The sequence below is a fragment of the Phaseolus vulgaris genome, chromosome 1 (assembly GCF_000499845.2).
Source record: "Phaseolus vulgaris cultivar G19833 chromosome 1, P. vulgaris v2.0, whole genome shotgun sequence".
NCBI classification, from domain to species: Eukaryota; Viridiplantae; Streptophyta; class Magnoliopsida; order Fabales; family Fabaceae; genus Phaseolus; species Phaseolus vulgaris.
This window is the reverse complement of record NC_023759.2, coordinates 31,137,815-31,157,921: the sequence shown is the minus strand read 5'-3', so window position 1 is coordinate 31,157,921 and position 20,107 is coordinate 31,137,815. Positions and strand designations below refer to the sequence as shown.

Here is a 20,107-nt window from a genome sequence, read left to right as displayed (position 1 = left end):
ACGTTGTTTCAAATCAAAGTGCTTAATCACATAATTGATTTTGAAAGATTTAATCAAAATTATCTTTAGAAATAATAACATTCATATATGTTGTAATAAGCTAATCTGGAAAGTGTTTTTTATAGAGAGAGTATATATCCTTAAAACATTCATATTAGACTCTCAAAAGGCAAACAAGAAGAGATGTGATATGCTTTAATCTAACATTTAAATCTTATTATTTTTATATATGTTTTTATGATGAAATTGTTTATTTTACAAAGAGAAGAAAGAAGCTTGTTCAAATCAATTATAGTTTGTATCCCATGAGATCTTGATTTAGAATTGTGCTTTGCACAATCAACTAGGTAAACAAAAGATAAAGACATTCCCTACAACACGATAATAAGCTTAAAGAATTTTTTTCATTAAATACAATGAAAGCTTAGGTTCTATGTGCACTTATCGTCTGATGAATATTTCACTTATCAAAGAAGTGAAAACTGCAAAGTGTTCCATCGTCTGTCAAATGAAACACTTGTGATGAAACCCTTATTAATAGAGCACCCACCGAGTTAGCCCAACCTTCCAGAAGGATGACCAGGAGCATGACACAGGACCCAGGGCTAGGTCAGACTTAGTCCATAGCCAGTGACTCAAAACCATTCATACCTCAGAGGATTACTAGGAGCAAAGCCCACATGATTGGATCTGAGCACCAACTATTTTCTTTGATTTTCATTTTAGTAAATTAGGATTTAATTAACATAAATTGGGCTTCTATAATAGGTCCTCATGTGTCGCTACTTCTCCCATGTGCTCACTTTTGACCTAATTTCTAAGAGGCTCATCCATGTGTGCGACACCTTATGACTAAACCTAGATTCTAGAAGCATCTTGTCATGTGTCAATGATGACTTTCTACAGCAAGTGCACCGCGTTTGTTAGAAGTAATAATTGTTCCTAAGGACGAATATCGATCCCACAAGGAACAGTGAATTATCAAGTACAATAATCGCTAAATATGAAACAAAACAATTAAAAAGAATGTTGAAGTGATTGTGTTGACAGTGATTAATAAGAAAACAAACAAAAAATTAATTGCTTCAAGTTAGAAAAATAGGGATTAGGTTTCATCTCTCTCACTCTCATGTATTTTGATTAGCATGTTAATATTAAGTTCTTTGATTGAAATTGATGCCCTATAAAATTCATTTATATTGATTCCTCGCATATAAAATCCTTAAGAATGTTCCCTAATTATTGATCCCTCGATAATTATAAGAACAACTTTGAACAAAGCTCACACATTAATAGTAATTAACATTTCTAAGTCTATTCCTAACACTTAAATATTTTAAGTATTGTTGTTTAGGTAAGAACCCTAAAAATACTTTCCAGTAAGATTTAAGATTCTCAATTTGTCACGGAAATTTAGAAATAAAACAACAATACCAATAATCAATCAAGAATTGAATATTATAATATATAAGATATCACCTCAATACATAAGAGTTCGAGCAAATTACTCTCAATCCCAAAGGGTAGAATTAGCCACGCATACTTTTAGCACCTTCCATTCTCCCAATTGGGTTACAATTCACTCAATGGTGTTTTCCTCTCAATCTGTCACCCTAGGGTTGAGCCTCTAGTCCCCTATTTAACCTAATTTTCTAGGGTTAGGTCGCTTCCTGTGTCATGTTGATGGCTTAAGTGATAAAACATAAAAAAGGCCCAATCTGTCTTACGCATTCTCGCTCAAGTGAGGAATTCTTGCTTGAGCGAGAGAGGCATTGATATATGAAAATAGTCCTGGAGCATTCTTGCTTAAGCGAGAATCTCCTGTTGCAAAATTGGCTTTTTCGGCACTTTCTCCATTCTGAGACCTTCCAACTTTCTCTTTTTAGCTCAAATCATTACTTTTTAATCCAAATTTCCAATCTTACCTAGAAACCTGCAATTAACACCAAATTTGGGAATAAAATGCTCTTATTCAAATAAAGATCATAAAAAATGTATAAATGTATAAATTCATAAATTAAGGATTATTTTTTATGTAAATTAGCAATTAATACTTATAAGTGCTTATATTTTAATATGAAATATTACTGAAATTAGGCACTTATCACTCTCCCCAACTTAGAATCTTGCTTGTCCTCAAGCAAAGTAAATAAATATGTTTGAATTTAAATATCAAACAACTTAATTCACTAAAAAATAGATCAAATCAGAAATTTATGATGCTTCCAAATTCAAATATAGAAAAATATAGACACAATCAACTTCCAGGATCAAGTCAAAACAAATAAATGACAATTCATCAAGGAATATCTTCTCATATGCTCACAGGTAAGTGTTTCTCTCTATTTTCATTGAATCATAACAAATCACAATTGCTTTTAATTTCATCTTCAAATCACAAGCATATTAGAAACATGAATCTTGAGATCTTTTCCAGAGTTGTAATGAGGTTGGGCTTCCAAAAAATATTAGTTTTTTTTAGATAACAAAATGCATATCTTAAAGAAGAAGAACATACCTACAATTCCATTATAGAGAACATATATGTTATTTAATCAACACTTTCTTTCAATGTTCCTTTTCCTCATTTTCTTTCTAACTTTTCATGATTTTCATGGTGATTTTTTTCTTTCTTTTCTATTTGTTTTTCTTCTTCTGTTTTTCTTTCTTTTCTTTTTATTTTCTTTTTCTTCAATAATAAGAAAAGGTTCTTCCTATTTTCAACTTTTTGAGCTTTCACAATCAGAATCAACCATTCCTTTTTCTATATGTATTGCATCTATGTTCTCCTTCCTTAAACATGCTAAAGAGTAGGAAAATATATCATTAAAGGTTAACGTGCAATATTAACAAAAAATTTCTTGCCCAAAGGGGATATATAAAAAAATGGAATTCTAATAAGATAAAGGTTGGTTATTCCGCTCTGATTTCCTAATTAACATAAATAAATGCCTCAATCATCTTCATGTTCTTTTATGATGTAACACAAATAAAAATTAAACAACCACAACTGTCAATTCATCAGTAAAACTCTCAAAATTGTTTAAGGTTTACACACTCACTTGGTTTAAATAGCCTCATTCTTTTTTGTCTTGTCATTCTCTGTCCTAATCAATCATCCTATTAAATTTTTATGTATCACAATTTCAACTACATTTGAATAGGGATTCAATCGTATTTTATTTTCTAACCTGTGTCTAATTCATATCACTATCTAATATTTAAACACAAATTCTTTTTTCCACAATTCAAAATTAGTATTCTAGTTTTTTTTTATTTGAGAAAAATAAAACTAGAAAACAAAAAAATAAATTCAAATTTATTCAAGAAAATTAATTCAAGACATAAAATTAACAAAACAACAAATTTATTCAAACTAAAAAAAAAATAAGTAAATAAACAAAATAACCGAAAAATATAAAATGAAAAAATAAACAGAAAAATAAAACAAAATTCAAATAACTAAAAAGAAAAGAGAATTAGTAAGATAAAACCATATTTTTGCTCAATCCTCTCTTCGTAAGAAGTCATCCCGCACTTTGTTAAAATCTTCCTCTATAGTCTTTTTTTATTTGTTGGATCTACCCCCCATGAATAATAGAACCTTTCCCCAACCCAAAATATATAACCTACAAAATAATTAGTTGACATATAGGAATTTGGGTGTCTTTTTTTTTGCTAAATATTCTCGCTTGAGCGAAATTTTCTACAGAAAATTCAATTTTTTTTAAGTTTTTATAGATTTAACTCGGTTGGTTGAGACTTCCTGCAAGAAAACTTTCTTTTAAAAATAAAATAAACAAAAGTAACAAAACGATAAAAAAAATTGGACTGGGTTGCCTCCCAGTTAGCACTCGTTTAACGTCATATAGCTTGACGAAAGTTGTTATCAAGGGGGGTAATTATGTTTTCAACCCGTGCTTTTGTTATCACTTTTGTCTGTGTTGAATATGGCTCTTCAACTTCAATTTTTCCGTCCATCTTTAATTCCTTGATGACCCATAATTTTTTCGTTTTCTTCATTCCTTTCCCCTACCTGCAGTGAGCATGATTGGTTGTCCTGACCGATATTCATCTTCTGCCACTGGTTTCCCTTGATTGTTCCGATCTCCTTTTGCCTTTAACTTTTCATGACGTGTTACTTTCTCCTTTGGCTTTGAGCCCTCCATCTGCTCACCATCTTTTGAAATTTCATCTTGTCTCCCATTCTTATGTGCAATACAGTTATTTACATAATCAAAAAGATTAAATCTTACCTTTTCATCATGAGACCTTAATCTAAGTTCTCATTTATCTACATCCACTATGACTTTAGCAATCTTCATGAAAGGTCTGCCAAGAATCAAAGGGACCTCCTCATCTTCTTTCATGTCCAAAATAACAAAATCTACCGAGAACATGAATTTGTCTACTTTCATGAGGACATCTTCCGCCACACCATAAGGATGTTTCACCGTTCTGTCCGCCAATTGTAACTGTAGCTTGGTGGGTTTAAGCTCCAAGTTACCTATTTGTCTTAACATGGTTAGTGGCAACAAATTTATACTTGACCCCAAATTCAATAAGGAGTTACCCCCAAATAAATCACCAATTGACACAAATAGTAAAACTCCCTGGATCCTTGAATTTCTTTGGAAAATCTTTTAGCTTCAAAAAAACTGCTTCCAGCTTCCGATTCTATATCTCTATCTTCAAAACAACATATCTTCCTTCTAATTCCATCAAAGAAGGTCTTTTTCTCTGACCATCCTGCAAAAAAAAATTTTGGAAGCAATTTATCAAGAAATAATCCTTTCTTTTCTTTTTTTACATGCATAGAAGAATGAGATAATTCTTTTGCAACTCTACTCTTTACAACGTCACATTTTTCTCCCTCTTTTCTATTTTCTCCATTTTCTTCCTCAACTTTCACCATCAAACCATCTCCCTCTCTTGGTTTTTTTATCACCCTTAGTAGTGATCTTATTACAATGCTCCTTAGGATTGGTTGTAGTGTGGCTGAAGAAATTAATTAGAACAATGTGAACTAACTAAGAAACCAAAGTTTAAGATAGGGAAGACTCTCAATCATGCGATCAAGTACAACATTTCACAAAAACTAGTTTTCCAGGAGATTAGAAGATTAAAACAACTGGTATAGAGAATTAAAAAATAATACTTTTATTAATCAAAACCTTAGAACTCAATGGGGAATTACAAAGGAATTAACAAAAAAGGTTTAGCCTTCCATGCGGAGGTAAAACAAGAATAATACAAAAGAAGAAAATAAAACTAGGTCTAAAATGTGTTTGGTACTATGAAACACGATTCAAAAGCTCTCTTCTTTCTCATTCTCAAGTCTCTTTTATAATTTTATTTTCCTTGCACAAAATCATATTCAAAATATGCCTCATGATATGGTTTTACAATTATCAAATGTTTCCTTTCTTTGTTTCAAATTATTAAGCAGATATCTTCATCCCCAAATTTTATTCTTGCTTATCTTCTAGATATATTATTTCCAATTTTCTTCAGATTTTTGCATTGATTATAATTGATTTCAGCATTGTTGTGAGAGATATTGCAGAAGATTTTCTTGAATAATATCTTTAAAGTATATTTTCCCTATTTTTGAAGGGTCTTGAAGAGTAACTACAATTACAGGAATTTGAAAGAATATCCCCGTATAAGATTTGCTTTCAATTCTTTTTCTAAGATATTTGTAGATATTTGCTCAAAGGGTTTTTCATTTGATGTGAGCTTCTACAGTGTTTCAACATTTGGTTCGTCTAATGTGAACATACTTAGCTCCACCATCTGATCCTTCGTCTGATACGTCTTAGTCTTGACAAACCCTTCGTCTTATGTGATGTTATTTCACCTAATGGTCTTTTATGCACAACGATCTTTCTTTTCTATGTTCACTTTGACTGTATCATCTAGTGAACATGAACACTGGATCGTTTGACCGACGTGTATCAATGTTTCGTCTAATAGCCTTTTTCACTTGTTGTATCATCTAGTGAGTCTCTTTCACTTTCTCTTTTGTTTTTGTCTGATCTTATGCTACACATGCATGAGCTATGTCATATTACAATACACCTTATATTGTTTGTTATCATCAAAACATACAGACAGTCAATTCTGAGATCATTTGATGAGTATTGTTTTGTCTACTGACTCAACAAAATATTCTTGTGCGTGGATGATTTATAAAGTTTGTCAAACATTGTATTTATAACATTTTAAGTGGAAATTTTCTTCATGACCCATTCTCAAGTTTTCTTTTCAGGTCAAACAAGTGATGGTGATGACAAGGTACAAGTTACCCTAATATTTAAGAATCTTTAAGAGTGCAAGTCAGGTGCTTCTTATTTAAGCTCCCTAAAGATTTACTTAAGTGAGAATCTTAGTTTTGTTTTAGCCTAGATTCTTCTCATTTTCATGCAAAAATGTAAAATCATAATAAAAATAAAAATAAAACATTATTTTAAACCTAAAATTATTAATAAGAGAACAAATTTGACCTCCCAAATATAAGCCAAAGTAGGACAAAATATTGGAGCTAATGTCCAACAATCCCATAGTTTTAATTAAGTGCTTGTCACAACAAAGTGAGAAACAAGAAGAAGCTTCACCAGATATTGAATTATGAAAACAAGCAAATAATGTAAGACACAAGTTGATCTGAGTTGATTTTAGAATTGCACATATTTTTAGGAGTTTCACTTGGATTATGATTTTGATTAGCAAGAATACGTGATAAATCAGTGAAGATTTCCATTGGGCATGAATTTAACGAAGTGGTTAGTAAGTGTGAAGGTTCTCTTCCAAAGAGAAAATAGAAAAACACACACACTCTATGATGAATGATGAACACAAAAATAATGCAAGACAAAGGAAAACAAATGACCGAATTGAAATGGAAGATAAATGAACGACAAATGATAGAATATGGGTGGAATAATAAAAGGAAAGAAGGAAAGAAATAAAGAAGCTTATGGAGTGGAGAAAATGGAAGTGATTCACACCACTTGGGGGAGGGAGCTCCAAGATGGGGGAGGGAGCGCCAAGATAAGACTCAAATGAATTTAAGACACTCAAGATTTCACTCAAGTAAAGTTTCTTTACTATTCATTCATTGTCAATTACAAGAGGCGAGACACTCTTTTTATAGCCTTTGGTGCTTTGGTGAGCAAGAGGGGAAGGGAATAGGTGACTGATAAGTGCCTAATTTCAATAATATTTCATATTAAAGAATAGACACTTATGAGTATTAATTGCTACTTTACATATAAAATAATCTCTAATTTATGAATTTATACCTTTTATATTTTTTATGATCTTTAGCCTTTTATTCCCAAATTTGGTATTAATTGCAGGTTTCTAGGGAAGATTGGAGATTTGGATTAAAAAGTAATGATTTGAGCTAAAAAGAGAAAGCTGGAAGGTCTCATAATGGAGAAAGTGCCGAAAAAAGCCAATTTTGCAACAGGAGATTCTGACTCAAGCGAGAATGCTCCAGGATTGTTTTCGAATATCAACGCCTTTCTCGCTCGAGCGAGAATGCATCAGACAGATTGAGCATTTTTTTATGTTTTACACTTAGCCCATCAGCGTGACACAAGAAGCAACCTAACCCTAGAAAATTAGGTTAAATAGGCGACTGGAGGCTCAACCCTAGGGTGCCAAATTGAGAGGAAAACACCATTGAGTGAATTGTAACCCAATTGGGAGAATGGAAGGTACTAGAAGTATCCGTGGCTAATTCTACCCTTTAGGATTGGGAGTAATCTGCTCAAACTTTTATGTATTGAGGTGATATCTTATATATTATACTATTCAGTTCTTGATTGATTATTGGTATTGTTGTTTTATTTCTAAATTTCCGTGACAAACTGAGAATCTTAAATCTTACTGGAGAGTATTTTTAGGGTTTTGACCTAAATAATAATACTTAAAATATTTAAGTGCTAGGAATAGACTTGAAATGTTAATTGTTATTAACGTCTGAGCTTCGTTCTAAGTTGTTCTTATAATTATGCGAGGTATCGATAGTTAGGGAACATTCTTAAAGATATTATATGCGAGGAATCGATATAATTAAATTTTATACGGGCATCAATTTCAATCAAAGAAATTAATATTAACATGCTAATCAAAATACATGAGAGTGAGATAGTTGAAACCCAATCCCTCTTTTTCCAAATAGAAGCAATTAATTTTTTGTTTGTTTTTTTATTAATCATTGCCAACACAATCACTTCAACATTCTTTTTAATTGTTTTGTTTCATATTTAGTGATTATTGTACTTGATAATTCATTGTTCCTTCTGGGATCAATATCCGTCCTTAGGGATAATTATTACTTCTCACAAACGCGGTGCACTATAGAAAGTCATCAAGTTTTTGGCGTCGTTGTCGGGGAATAGGTTTGATTTATTGAGTATAAATTCCTAAATGTTGTGAAAATTTTTATTATTTTGATTTTATTTTATTTTATTTATTTTATTTCCATATTTAATATTCTGTTTTTATTGTTTTATTCTTAGTAGCTTTATTTGTTGTGTTTTGTTTTATTTATTTCTTATTTAATTTAGATTCTCTTTTATTTGTTTTGATATGATTTACAATTTTGTTATTTCTTTTTTATTGTTATAATTGTCTTTTAATTTTAAATTAGAATTTAATTTTCTGTTAATTTTAAATTTTTGGAAAAAAATAATATATATATATATATAATACAAATTTTTGGTTACTGCTTGTGAATTTTTCTTGCTAACCCTTGCTTTAGCTGTTGTTATATGAGATTGAGAGGTCGAATTTTAAAAGACCAACTATTATTTGAAGCAAAAATTAAGAATGTAGTTAAAAGAAACCAAAAATTAAAGGCGAAAGAATCGAGAGGGTAATAAAGAAGTCTTTTCATCGAGTTCTTTTTCTAATCACATTTTTTAAGAAGAGAGCAACATGGCTGTGGAGGGAGCACAACCTCCTAGGAGAACTCTTGGACACTACGCCATACATCAAGGACCCAAATTTTTTTATAACATTGCAATACCTACAACTAATAGGGCCTTGGAGAAAAAGCCTCCATTCCTCACCCCCATTAGTACCAATCAATTCATAGTGATAGACCATGAGGAGCCTCGTACACACTTGGCTACTTTTTATAAATTGGTGGGAACTATGGGTTTCCAGTCAGGTCATCTTGAGAGTGTATACTGTTGAATATGAGAGCTTTGATGTTTCAAACTCACATAAAGCTTGAAGTTTTCCTACTTTTGGTTTGTGTTTAGATTAGGTTTTTAGAATCTTTGTTAAGATCAATTCTTAATCCTTGCACAAAGCTTGACCAACCATTTTTAAAGAAACAAAATGTTTTTCCAAGCAAAGGGAAAACAACCGGTTGAATTATCGATATAATCAGTTGTTTATCACTTAGTTGGCTTAAAGGTTTTGAAACTTGTACCGCACGGTCCTCGGGCGTTGACCAGCCTCGGGCGTTGACCAGCCTCGGGCGTTGACTAGCCTCGGGCATGGACCAAGGTCGACATGATAGGACCCCTAGAAAGCGTAGCCAGTTAGAGAAGTGTCTCCTTATGCCACGGGTAGGGCGACCGTGGAGGAGGCGGCACGGAGGTAGGGCGTGGAGGCTCGGGCCTCGGCTCCTCCAACAGAAAAGATAGATAAGGAAAGGTGGTTTTCAAGCCACACCCCTAGTTACTAGTAGAGAGAGACCCAATTCACGAGGGATCCGTGCATGAGGTGTAGGGACGCGACAGTACGCACCACCGTCGAAAAGTCATTGGGACTGAGACGACCCATGAGACGGTCACGTCCTTGAGGTTGATCCGCATGCATGGCACGTGAAGGAGGCGGGAAAATCCCAAGGCGGATGACTCAGAGGTTGAGCGCATGAGTTGGCACCCAAGCAATCACCCCCGCGCTAGATGCACTTCAACAGGGCAACCTTACGCGTTGGGATGGCCCTAAGAATGGGTAACAGTTTTGCTAAGGTGCACTCACAGAATGCTCAAGTCTCAGGATTGACACGTCGATAGAAACACTAGAAAGGTAAATAAGGCCCTTCACCCAACGAAATAAGATACGTTTTCATACATTCTAACATATTAGAGGGGGGTGAAGATTTCAGTTACGATTCAGTTACACATTTATCTGAACATTGAGCTTACGTTGTTCTGCGACGAGAGGTGTTTGGTGTTTCTGTCCAATAGCTGACTTGAGCGTCGGAGTGCAAACGGCCGCGAGGGCACCCATTTGTCTCTCTGTTTCAGGTGTTCACAGCGGCGGAGGGAGAATGCTGGAGCAGGAGCAAAGGAGTTCTTGAAGTGCAGTTTGTAGAGACGCACGAAGGTGCTCCGGTCAACAGGCAGGAACAAAATTGTTTTCTAAATTGGTTATGAAACTGCCTAACCCATTCAACCGGTTAAATCGTGGTTTCAACCGGTTAAATGTGAGTTTCCATAACAGTTTTTTGAAAACCTGTTTTAACTAGTTTAGCTGATTAAAACTACCTTAAACGGCTAGATTTCAAGTACTATAAATATAGTCCTTCTTTCAAAGCAAAATACACAACAAATACAACAAGTTTTGATACAGATTTGAGATCAAAGAGAGAGATTAGTTTTTTGAAAGAAGTTTTCAAAGTTGCAAGATTGTTGTTCAAGCTTTGCTGGTAACAAGATCTGATCATAGGGCTTCCTGTTTTGTGCAATTTCAAGAGTGAGTGAACCAGTATAACTCATGCTGTGTGAATCTTTCTATCTTTAACTCCTTATAATTGTTTGTGATAATTCTGCTTTTGATGCTGGTATAAACAACCGATTAAAATGCAATTTCAATCGGTTAAAATTCTGAAAACAGTTTATGTATCATTGATTGATTGCTTTCCTTAATTGCTTATCTATGATTGTTTGATAAAGATTCATTCTTAATCAAGTCTTTGCGAAAATCTTTTATAAACAATTCACCCCTCTCTTATTTAAGCCATCAATTCTTACAATTGGCATCAAGAGCTAGGTTCTTGAAAGATAGTCAAGTTTTTGTTTCTGTTTTTCTGAAAAACTGTTTTGCATGGCTTACAAGCTCTCTTTTTGGGAAGGTGCTTTCTTGAATAAACCATCTTTGTTTTGTGGTAAAAACTATCAGATTTGGTGCATAAGAATTAATTTCTTTATTGAATCATTAGATAAGGAAATTTGGAATTTTATTTCAAACAATGTCTACATGCATATGCCTGAAAATAACTCTGCATCATCTAAAATTAAAAAAGAACACTTTGACTATATAGCAAAGAATATAATTGTCTTTGCTTTTGATTCTGATGAATTGATCAATATTTCATAATGTATCTCAACTAAAGAAATGTGGGATACGCTTGAGAAATGTCACAAGAATCCAAGGAGTGCTTGAATTGACAAGGAAGAGTCTTCTACTAATTCATCTTCTTCAGAAACCAAGATAGTGGTTTGTCTCATGGCAAAGGAAGAATCTAGATCAAACCAAGTAAGTACATCTTCTTCCAACAAATGTGAAAATTATTCTCAACTTCTTGATGTTTTTCAAGAAACCCATGAAGAAGCTAAAAGATTAACCCTTTTAAATAACCTATTGAAAAATGAAAACAACAAGTTGAAAGAGAAAATCATAGTTTTGGAAAATGATTTGAACCATTCAAATGCTGATTTTAAAAATCTTGAACTGATTTATCAAAACTCCTCTTGCAAATGTGATTCAAGTTTTTGTAAAAAAATTGTGAGTCCCTTCAAAAGAAAGTTTTATATCTTGTGAAAATTGTTGATACAATTTCAAAAAGGAAATCAAATCTTGAAGATGTTTTAGCAACTTAAAAATGTGTTTTTGGGAAATTTGGTTTGGGTTTTATCCCACAAAGCAAAAAAAAGTGAATGTTCAAAACCTTTTTCAACCATCATGAAAAATCAATCGGTTAAAACGTCGAAACAACTAGTTGTTTGTTGTTTCTACTGTAAGAAAAAGGGTCACTGTTAGATTCTGTAAAATCAGGAAGTTTTTTGTTCCCAAAGGTATCCTAAAATGGATTCCTAAGGATCCTAAGGTTCCTTAGAAGCATATTAACACAAAGGGTCCCAAGTTCTTTAAGGGATCAAACCTTGTGATTTAACAAGTTCTGTTTTGCAGATTTTTGACTTTGCTTGAAGGGTCAGAAAGATTAGTACCTCAAGAAGATCTTTGTACATATCAAAGCCTTGTTTTGATTTCATGAACTGCTTACATTAGTGTAACTGTAATCTAAGAATAATTTTTCTTGTTCTTCTCTTTGTTGAACAATTAGTTCTTAAATCTAATTCAATGTTGTTCTTTGTGCCTGGATTATAATTAGCTTACAATTCTTCTATACTTTATACAAATTTGTGTGAATTATAAACCTTGATGTTGAATATTGCATGGATGTTCAAGAAAATATGTTCTTCACAAAATCTTTTCATCAGTGCAAAATTTCAACATATTGTTTCTTCGAAACAACCGATTGTTTTCTCTTTGTCGGTACTGGGCAAATCTGTTTTTAATTTCTAAGTTATGATTTATAATTTTGTTCAAACCCATTAATATTTGTGGTCAATAGTGTATTAATTACATGTTTGAATACAATTTTCCTCTGTTATAACTACTCTTAAATAAATCAGATTCTTCCTATCTTGAAAATTAAAATTGCTTTTAATGTTTGGTCAATCAACATGTCAGAATTTGTACTTTCTGCTTGACTGACAAAAATAACTTTATGGTTCAGATTTGATTCATTTTTCTGTTTTGAAAACAACCCACATTGTGCCTACTTTGACCAAGGATAATGGCTATATAAAGCAATGCAATTAGCTGTTGTTTTTTCACACAAACAACTTGTTGTTCTTATCTTTTCCTCTGCTCTTAAATTGCTTTATAGTGTGCCAAAGATACTCTCTGATTTGAGCTATGCCTGGAACTCCTCCATCTGCTAAAAGGATGAAGTCCAGGGCTGTTAGAAGTGGTGGAAAGCTTGAAGGGTGGTTCTCAGGAGATGCAGAACTCATCAATAAATACCTACATGAAACTAGTAGGAAAGTGTGAATACACCAAAGCTTGTGTCCTTCACATGGATGAAGCATCCGAATCTGTCCACTATGAGGAGCCTCCTCAAGGAACAAAGATTGAAGAGATTTCTTGAGCTAACTGGAAACATTTATCCAGATTTAGTAAAGGTATTCTACAATAACCTCAATTTTGATGGTAACTCACTTGTTTCTCATGTGAAAGGTGTAGACATGGAGATTACCAATGATGTGTGGTCTATTGTGACCAGATTGAAGTACTCTGGGCTGAGGATCAACAGAGGGAACCTTGGAATTGTTGAAGAATTCAACAAAATGCAGTTCTATAAGAGTTGCCTCAAGAATCCCCTCTCCAAAGTGAGAAACTTTTTTGTTAGAGGGTTAAAGCTTGATGAAAGGCTCATAGCCTTCATAGTATCATGGATTATCACACCTAGGGGAAGAAATCACTCCACTCTTTCGGAAGAAGATCTTTTGTTGATCTATTGCATCATAAACAAAGTGAAGATCAATTGGATCCACACCATCAAAGAGCATATGCAAAAATCCATGAGGTTATGTGATTTCCACTATCCCTGTGTTGTTTTAATCTCAAATTTCTTCACTGTTTTGAAGTGGATATAGAAGGGGAGTTGGCTGAAGTTATCAAGCCCTCCAGTGAGATTAACAGTGGATCCCTAAACAAAATGGGATTTAATAAAATTGGTGGGAAATGGTGAGCAAAGATGGTGATCAAGCTGGCCCAAGTGGGAAAAATGAGGGTTATGAACCTGAAGATGCAGCAACACAAGATGAACCTGTTGTTGAGGCTCAAGAGGCTAATCATAATGATGCTTACATGGGAGAAAGGATGACCACAATGTCACCTTTTAAAAGATTGATGATCAACCGCATGGACACCTTTGCTGAGAATCAAAGGAATCTCTATGACTTGTGTGAATCAAGATTTAATAATATGGATTGACGTTTCTCATCTCTGGATTAACAAATTGAAGAGGTTCAGAATCAGATTATGGAACTCCAATTTCAAAGAGAGGACAGTCTTTCTTTATAGTTTATTGGTTTCATATTCTGTTCTCAGTCTTTTTCCCTTTTATGATGTTTTTAATCCTTCCTATTGTCTATTTGAGAAGACAAATAAGGGAGAAATATGTTGGGATTTGTAAGGATTTGTAATGTTCTTATGTATGCTTTTACTGCTTTTGAACATTGCTTAAAACACTATTTTAAATGGTTTAACCTTGAAATTTTAAAACTATTATAAACTCTGATACAAAATTTCAACTGGTTATTCCTGCGAAATAACCGATTGTTTATCTATTTTTTGCAGCTTGTATGTTTATTGGTTTCTCATCTGATTTGACTGATGTTCCTTTTGGAAATTACCTAGTGAGGACTAGTTTCTGGTGCTTATTTGATTGAAATAGATTACCCTGTGTTTCTATGTTTTCTCATGAATGCAGGTTGAACAGATTCTAAACAGAGAACATTCCTAAAAGCATCCCAAGGACTTGTCTCTATCAAATAGGGGGAGATTGTTGAATATAGGAGCTTTGATGTTTCAAATCCACATGAAGCTTGAAGTTGTACTGCTTTTGGTTTGTGTTTAGATTTGGTTGTTTAGAATCTTTGTTAAGATCAATTCTTAATCCTTGCACAAAGCTTGATCAACCAGATTTAAAGAAACAAAGTGTTTTTCCAAGTAAAGGGAAAACAATCGGTTGAATTATCGATATAATCGGTTGTTTGTCACTTAGTTGGCTTAAAGGTTTTGAAACTTTTTTTTGAATTGGTTATACAACTGCCTGACCCATTCAACCGGTTAAATCGTGGTTTCAACCGGTTAAATGTGAGTTTCCATAACATTTTTTTGAAAACATGTTTTAACTAGTTTAGCTTATTAAAACTACCTTAAACGGCTAGATTTCAAGTGCTATAAATATTGCCCTTCTTTCAAAGCAAAATACACAACAAATACAACAAGTTTTGATACAGATTTGAGATCAAAGAGAGAGATTAGTTTTTTGAAAGAAGTTTTCAAAGTTGCAAGATTGTTGTTCAAGCTTTGCTTTGGTAACAAGATATAATCATAGGGCTTCCTGTTTTGTGCAATTTCAGGTGTTTTCTATCCTTGTCTATGTTAGAGTTAAGCAGTGTCTAAGATCAAGAGGGGAGGGGTGAATTGAGCTTATCAAATTTTCACAAAACAATTTAATTTACTATGTAACAGAGGTGAAAAGAACAGATTGATATTAAATGGAACAGATTGTTTTTACAGATGAATCTAGCACAATTAAAACAAGATCAACACAGTTTAGATCAACCAGCAGCAATACCAGAACCAAATTGATTAACTTTCACTGTTTATAAAGTTGCAGTTTAAGGTACAGAATTAATCAATTTTTACTTAACATAAGCCATCTAGAGTAATGAACCAAATGTCACAGTTTAGTTAAAGGAACCAGTTCACCCTTCTTATCCTATTACAGATTCACACAACAGCTTGATTTATGATTAGAGGATTGATTAACAAGTTAGAACAGCAGATCTAACCAGGTCCAGAATTAACAGATTTAGTTTCAATATAACAGATTCCTTTCTTGACAGATTATGTGAAATTACAGAATTAAGTGCAGGGATGAGAAAAGAATCACACAAGAATTTTTATACTGGTTCACTCATCAAGAGCTACGTCCAGTTCACCTCACTCCAAGGTGTAATCCACTAAAAACTGATACAATCAATTACAAACACACAGCAGTTCTTGAACCCTTCAAGAACATCAACTATCAAGGCTGAAAAACACTATTCCAACATACCTTGCACTCCAAGAAACCCTATCTAGAGTGACTAACACTTAAAACCAATACAAGAATGAATAAGGAAAAGATTACACCTGAAACAATGTTGCAAGAACATAAACCAGTTGTTCTATTTGCTCCAAGATAGTACCAACACCTTCATCCAGCACAAGGTTCTTCAAGAACAAGCTCACATGTATTTCACTTTTGAAAAACCTTTGCAAAACCTTTTCAATTGACTTTCTCACACAAAAAATGTGGTATCTCTGTTAAAACTGTGATTGTTCAGCATCCCTTTATGTGAGAAGGGCATTTTATTTTATAGAGAACAGTTTCTAACCACTTTTAAAAAAGAGTTACATAGCAGTTAGCAAAACAACAGATTGATTTTGGAAAACAACAAGTTAAACGATGATAAAGTTGCCAGCTCAGCTTAACTGAAATAACAGACTGAGTTGTACCTTTGGTGCCCTAACAGAATTTCGAAAAGCCTTTAACAGAGAAGAAATAAACCGATTGCTTCTCAATAAAACAGATTTATTTTTGTACTGAATCAAACCATTTAAGAAAACTTTCAAAAGCTTTTCCAAAACCATTTAACCACATCATGAGCTTGATCTTACTACCTTGATTTGGCATCTAGGATGGGTCATGCAGCAAAAGGCAACCTTGAATACACACAACCTTAAAGGACGAGATCATCTAAGACATACAGCAACCTACAAAGCAACATAGCTAACATCTACATCAAACACACTAAGACTAGATAGAGATGAGCTTCAGCCATCTTCAACAGTCTAGATTCTTGTAATAGTAATTCCTTTATCTGTAATTGTGTTTGAAATCCTGTAAAGACAAAGAGTGTTCTGTCTTGAGGGGTGTGGTGTTGCAAAGAGGGTGAGTGGATCTTGCGGGTTTTCAAGGTCACCTCTTTGTGGTGTGTTAGTTTAATCTGATTTTGATTAGTAGTGAAACTCAGAGGTTGTTCTGAGAACTGGATGTAGCTCAAGAGTGAGTGAACCAGTATAACTTCTGCTGTGTGAATCTCTCTATCTTTAACTCCTTATAACTGTTTGTGATAATTCTGCTTTTGCTACTGGTATAAACAACCGATTAAAACGCAATTTCAAACGGTTAAAATTCTGAAAATAGTTTTTGTATCATTGATTGATTGTTTTCCTTAATTTCTTATCTATAATATTTTGATAAAGATTAATTTTTAATCAAGTCTTTGCGAAAATCTTTTATAAACAATTCACCCCTCCTCTTGTTTAAGCCATCAATTCTTACATATACATGTGTTTATTTCCTTTTTCTTTGGCAGGGAAAGCAAATGAGTGGCTTATATATCATCCTAATCAGAGTTTAACCGGATGGAAGGATGTGGAGGAAAATTTTTTGCAAAGATTTTTCCCATTCTCCCGTTACATTGAAGCTAAGTTTGAAATATCTATGTTTAGACATGGAGTATAGGAGTCTTTCTGTGAGACATGGGAGAGATTCAAGAGGATGATGAGAAAATACCCAAATCATGGGTTTGAAGATATTGCTCAACTGAGCATATTTATTAATGGTTTCATATCTGATACAAAGATGCTCCTAGATGTTGCGGCTGGTGGCACAATGATCGTTGTTGATGCAGATCAAGCAATAAGGATTATTGATGCTTTGGCCACAATTGATTATCAAGCTCAACATGACAAACAAGGTCATCAAAAGAGAGGAATATTGGAATTAAATATTGCATATGCATTGCTGGCTCAAAATAAAATTATGACACAACAGCTTGAGTAACTGACTACACAGATGGCCAAACTACCTTAAAATTTGCATGTTGTTCAATCATTCCAAAGTCAGAATATACCTATCAAGTGTGATTTTGGTGGAGATGATAATCCTAATGGTCACTATTCTTATCAGACAACCTCACCTGAAGCTGAGGTAAATTATATAGGAAATCAAGGAAGGCAAGGTGATTTTTCCAACAATTATTCTCAAGGTTGGAAAATTAATCAAAATAAAAAATTTGGGTGAAAACAAGACTATAGTTCATCCAACAAGCATGGGCTTTCCAACAGCAACATCAATCCAATTATCCATCCATCACTGGCAGAATGAATAAAGTTGAAGACGCTTTTTCAAAGATTGTAAGTTCGCAAGAAAATAGCATGTCCAAGATTAGGAGTATCTAAAGATAGGACATGTACCGCCCAGGTAGTCGGAATTGATGACGTGGCAGCAAGCTATTATGTAGGCGTGTTGAGAAGGGCCCATGGTTGGCAGAAGGGAAGGAAGTCGGGGGGCTCGTGTAGTCGTCGATCCTTAAGTTGGCGTGCTCCGATTTCTAGCATACCTAAACCGGCGGTCACCGGGTTTGAGATGAAGTCGCCGGATGCGAACCCAGACGACCACATGGTTAGAGATCGCCGAAAGAAGGACATCGCCGAAGGATCAAAGGAGCATTGTTCCAGGCTTTCGAAGCAAAGGATAAAGTCGTCAGGTAGTCATTCCCTAGCTAGCCAGAGGTTGAGGTCGAGGAACAGCTTACCCGAGCATGCACGATGAAGCAAGTGAAGTAGATCATGAAGGCGGCCGGCGAGACCACAAGGAAGGTGTGTATGAAGGCACCCGTACTCGCCACGCAGAAGAGATCATGCTCCAAGGCAGTTATGCGCTGAGTTGTTTCTTGCATAAGTAACTTAGCCGAAAAGCCTGAAGAGTAAGAAGTGGTGCCCCAAGTCAAGGATGCTCCAGATGGTGACACGTGTACAGCTGGATACGAGCCACGTGTCCAGATGTGTAACTGTCAGGAGAGAGAAAGTGCACAGGTATATAAGAGATCCTAACGAACTTTGAGGTACGCGCGTTTTAGATTACTTCTTTTACACTTGCGAGAACTAGAGTACGCTGAGAGAGAATTTTGCACGGTTCCTGTTCCTAGTTTTCTCTTAGTATTTTGGTGGTTCAGTCGCTGACTTGGGCGTCGGAGCGTGATCGGCCGCAGCGGCGTCGTTCTGTCTTTTGCAGGTTCTTGAGGTGAATCAAGGCGAAGGACGGAAGCTAACACGGCGCAGAGTCGATCCAGATTTGACGAGGCAAGGTTCTTGCGTCCTGGTCAACAGGCAGGATCATCAGGCGCCCACCGTGGGGCCGTGTAAAACCTGTCCCCATCCACAGCGTAAGTTCTTGGAGTTTCTGCGGTTTCTGTGCGGTTGTGTGCTGGTGCAACCATTTTCCATCGTTCATTCAAGCTTTGTTCGGTAGATTTGCGTTTTCCACCGTTCGTTCAAGGTTTTGTTCGAAGGATTGAGGTTTTTTCCCCGTTCGTGTTCGGTGAGGAGAAGTTTTTCGCTGTTTACGCGAGTTTTAATCGCTGAAATCGAAGCTTCGCCGTTTGTTCGGATTTTCGACTGGTGAATCAGAGGTTTTGGTGGAGAAGCAGTGGTTCGCGGTGGAGCTGCGAGTTTGTGCGAAGGTTTTTGCTGATTGAGTTCGCGTTCTTAAAGTTCTTTGGAGTTTACGAAGTTCTGACCGATTGATTGCTGGATCGATCGTTGCTAAAGGAGGTTTTGTTCGTCGCTCGTTGTGACCTGCTAAGTTTTCATGAGAAAGATGAGAAGCAACCGTTCAAGTCCAGTCGTGCCAGTTGCTGCTAAAGGCACCATGACTATGGCGCAGATGGTGGAGATCATGCGTGCGCTGCAGGCGAATGTGGAAGCCTCGCGCATAGAGCAGGCAAGGATGCATGAGGACCTGGTCGCCTCTCAGGCCAGGAATGAAGAGCTCAGCAAAGTGACTAAGGAATTGCGCCAAGCTCTTCAGGAGCAGAGAGGGCGCCCAGTCACTGAAGAGGTCGCACCGTCGACGCCGCCTCGCGTTTTCCCCATGCCGTTTGCTCAGGCGATCACAGACACGCCTATCCCTGCAAGTGTGGTACCTGTGAAGGCTACTTTCACCGGCGTGGAGGATCCTGAGGCACACCTCACCACGTTCCACACGCAGATGATGCTGTCAGGAGGATCGGATGCTGTGTATTGCAAGATGTTTGTGAGCACGCTCCAGGGAACAGCACTGGAATGGTTTGTGAGCCTGCCTACAGGTCACATAACCAATTTCCAGAAGTTTTCGAAGCTTTTCGTCGAGCAGTACATAGTGAACAAGGCGCCGCCTAGGGTGTCTTATGATCTGTTCGACATAAGGCAGTACCAGGGAGAGTCCCTCAGGGACTACTTGAAT

At 35.3% G+C, this 20,107-nt stretch overlaps 1 pseudogene; it reads right to left on the bottom strand.

Moving 5' to 3' along the window:
* Nucleotides 1-17,303: 17,303 nt before the first annotated feature.
* LOC137816790 (small nucleolar RNA R71) lies at nucleotides 17,304-17,409 on the bottom strand (annotated as a pseudogene).
* Between the last annotated feature and the right edge of the window lie 2,698 nt (nucleotides 17,410-20,107).